Source organism: Glycine max, chromosome 20, assembly GCF_000004515.6.
Source record: "Glycine max cultivar Williams 82 chromosome 20, Glycine_max_v4.0, whole genome shotgun sequence".
In the NCBI taxonomy this organism is placed as follows: Eukaryota; Viridiplantae; Streptophyta; class Magnoliopsida; order Fabales; family Fabaceae; genus Glycine; species Glycine max.
This window is the reverse complement of record NC_038256.2, coordinates 1,423,041-1,427,158: the sequence shown is the minus strand read 5'-3', so window position 1 is coordinate 1,427,158 and position 4,118 is coordinate 1,423,041. Positions and strand designations below refer to the sequence as shown.

The following is a 4,118-nucleotide window of genomic DNA, read 5'->3' as shown; positions in this document are numbered from 1 at the left end:
CATATTTGATTGTCTCTATCATCCCTTCTGGTATCACTATGGTAGATATGAGTGTATTGGTTATTATTAGTGACCCCTTTTTTTCTCACTTACATTTTATGATCTAATTGGGTGTTAATTCTTAATGTCGAATAGATACATGATCTTGGAAAGAAGATTTGGACATCAAAGGGAGAAGAAAAAGAAGCTGCCAAGAAGGAGTTCATAGAGGCCCTTAAATTGTTGGAGGAACAGCTGGGAGATAAGACTTATTTTGGAGGAGACAATATTGGCACTCATTATTTATTTAGCAAGCATCAGGTTTTTATTTTTGCAAACCCTCCTTCTGTCAATACTCAGTACGAATTTAACAAATTAATCATAATCCTCTTGTAGACTGTTTTTTTTTTTTTTGCCTCAAAAGAAGACATATAAATCATTTTTCTTATTTTTTTTACAGAAGTAGAAACCAAATCAATTATTCCTGAAAAGAACTAATAAAAGAAATACAGAAAATTAATTAGTTGACAAAAAGAAGGAAAATGCCGTGAGATCATACACCTATATTTCAAAGGGAATGACTAAAAACAAAACTGAAAAAGTTCATCTCATATCCGCAATAAAAATTCTCCGAGATTTATTTTGGCTTGGTGAGAATGAAAAAGCAATTTCATTTTGCATGGAACTCCCTAGGAGGCATTGAATACTACAAGGCAAAGACATGGCAATAGCATTTTGTATCAATAACCAAATCGAATGCTTGAATTAAGTTACTACTAATTAATTGATTATTACCATCCCCATATGATGCCATAGTGAGAGGCGGGGAAATAATCTTCCGAGAAATTTTAGTAATATCATTCAAAGTGATTCCATCTACGACTGCATTTAAGAACTGCTCCAATGGCTTCCTGAAATGGGTAACCTCACAAATTCTCATATTACAATTTAAGTTAATGATTTAAGTGATACTTCTTGAATTGAAGTAGCAACAGGAGAATTTTAGTGAAAAGGAAAAAAAGTTGGGATTGAAGAATGAGAGAAAAAATAGAAAGGCCTCTGATTGATCAAATACCTTTCTCCATAAGTCAATACTTGCCTTTCTATATCCTCTAATGCAGTCATCTGCAAAAGCAATGAGTTTTGAAACACATGACGTACTATATGAAATCAAACCAACCCAATTCCCCTTTCTAGATGTGACAAAGGGTGTAGAGAAATCCAAAATAAATCATAATATAGAAGGAAACAAAGATGCAAGAGAGACATATTATTTTTAATTCAGGTGCGGAGGGAAGAGTAAATGAAAGAAATTCCATATAAACAAAAGTAAAAACTTTAGCACATCCGAGAGAGAGATTCTTCTATGGGTCGTTTGCAAATACATTGCCATTATTGAGGACAACAGCTGGAGATTAATGGAGCTTTGCTTTAGAACAATGAAAAAGTCGAGTAGGAAAAAAACTTGCTAATCATGTTTTAGTGTAGATAGATAGAGAGAGAGAGAGAGAGAGATGAAACAACAATGAAAAAGAAGTGGAGTAGGAGAAAGAGGTTTGGTCTTCGAGAAGTAGTGCAAAGAAAGAGATGAAGTGTATTAATTTGTGAAAAACTTCCCTCAGAAGCTAAACTTGCCTTCCAATGTTGCTGTAGTCTCCTCGGGAAGTGCAGAAGAAAAATATGCAAAAGTCAAATCAATCACTATACAACTACATCTTTCATGATCACAATAATAATAATAATAATATATAAACAATAGAGCGGCTGTTAGGTCTTTTATGTGCTGACTTCACATATCTATTATGAGTATTCCTTTTCAACAGAAAAGTCTCCAATAGAAATGGTCTCTTTTCTTTTTCTTAATATACATAAACATTACTTCATCCAAATCTAGCTAGAGGCAATAAACCATCTTACCAATGACAGAAACCACATTAAAATATGTAGACTTACATCCATTTCAATATTAATTTTGCAAAGCATTTTAAAATCTTCTTCCCCTTCACCTAATATTCATTCAAACTTCATCAGCCATCATCATCAAATTTAATGCAGCATACATTATACTTGGAGAACATAGAGGAAAGGGAAACTGGGGGCACGCCTCCAATAATCCAGATAGCGAGAGCATGGGACCTGGTATTTACGGTCCCTCCACACATTATTTTTCTATTTTTATCATCTCAACAGGAAAATTGCTAATATATTTTATCGTCTGAATAGAAAAATTGCTAAATTCAAATTAATGTATAATCAGAGGAGGGAGAGAGAGGTGAATTTTGTTGGGTGAGACTGCACGTCACTTGGTCTATGTTCCTCCTCCTAAGAATAAAACCAAACATTATTAAAATAAAATATATAAGTAAAAGATAAATCTTAATTTACAAACTGATATTTTAAAGCTAAATTAGACCCAAATCTACATTTTTAAAATTTTCTTGAAGTTTCTAACGTTGATGCATTGCAGAGTTCCTAATAACCCTCAACCAAAGGTAAAATACCGGATTTGCCTTGACATGACTGCAATTATTTGTAGATTAAGGAGGTCAAGAAGAAGATGAAAGAAAAGGTCAACACTTCAAGCATATCTGGAAACTGACTGAGACACCAAGTGGAGCCATGATCTAATTTTTCTTTCAATTTCTTATAATTTATATTCGCCAGCCATAGATACACAAAAAAAATGAGTACAATTAGCCTTGGTATAGTTTGGTTGTTTGTACCTATATTTTTTATTGTTTGAAGGATCTTGTGGTAACATTACCTCATGGCCAATGGCGGACCTACATTAGATTGAGGGTGTGCACTTGCACCCCGTCATTTTTTAAAATCCACCAATAAATTTTCTTTTAAATTAAAAATTGTAAATAAAATCTTATATTTTGTATTTTATTCCATTTATATATATATATATATATATATATATATATATATATATATATATATATATATATATAGTTGAACCCACTCATTTTATTTTTTATAATTTGCCCCCACTAACTTAGGATCTTGGTTCCACCACTGCTCACGACATATTTGAAGAATGTTGTCATTTTTATGTTGTGTACAGAGCAATAAAATGACCAAAATTCAAGGCAGTGGCAACGAAATTAACCTCAACTGTATACCAAAAGATATCCACCTCATATGCCGCTTAGGGTTATAATCTACACATAAAGGCACAACTAAAAATCTATCGAGGACCACGTAGAGAAACTAAAGCCACTAATAAGTGTAAAATGCTAAGATCAAAGATACCCCACCAAATTTCTTGTGCATGTACTTGTCAAATCCCCAAAACAAAAAAGACCAGCTAGTGTAACAGAGCATGAAAAATTCAAATAAAATAAAATTGAAGTGAAAAATGAAAGGAACACTTACTTCTTCAAATCCCGTGGTTGCCCTGACCTGCTCATGCTGACAAATTTGAATCACGCGAATATCCTAGGCAACACCCTAGCATAGTCATGATCACTTGACATGAGTAATAATAATAATAATATTAATAATAATAATAATAATAATAATAATAATAATAATAATAATAATTGAACTGAAAAATCAGACTTACTCTGAAATTTCTTATGCATGTGTCTGCCGAATCTCCAAAACAAAAAAGAAAATTGCAGATCAATACGTAACGAGCGTAACAGAGCATGAAAAATTAAAATAAAATAAAATTGAAGTGAAAAATCTAGCTTACATGAAAAATTACAATAAAATAAAAGTGAAGTGAAAAATCAGACTTACTCTTGAATTTCTTGTGCATGTACCTGCCGAATCCCCAAAACAAAACAGACCAGCTAGTGTAACAGAGCATGGAAAATTAAAGTAAACTAAAATTGATGTGAAAAATGAGAGGAACACTTACTTCTTCAAATCCCGTGATTGCCCTTACTTGCTCATGGTGACAAATTTGAATCACGCGAATATCCTAGGCAACACCCTAGCATAGTCATGGTCACTTGACTTGAGTAATGCTAATACTAATAATAATAATAATAATAATAATAATAATAATAATAGTAATAATAATAATTGAAGTGAAAAATCAGACTTACTCTGAAATTTCTTGTCTATGTGTCTGCCGAATCCCCAAAACAAAAAAGACAATTACGGATCAATACGCATCGAGTGTA

General features: G+C 32.4%; 1 long non-coding RNA gene across 1 annotated transcript; it reads left to right on the top strand.

Annotated features, from left to right (window-relative positions):
* LOC121174259 (uncharacterized) lies at positions 1-263 on the top strand. The gene is made up of 2 exons (XR_005890181.1): positions 1-41; positions 136-263. It is a non-coding gene; the product is annotated as an uncharacterized lncRNA (long non-coding RNA).
* The last annotated feature ends 3,855 nt before the right edge of the window (positions 264-4,118 follow it).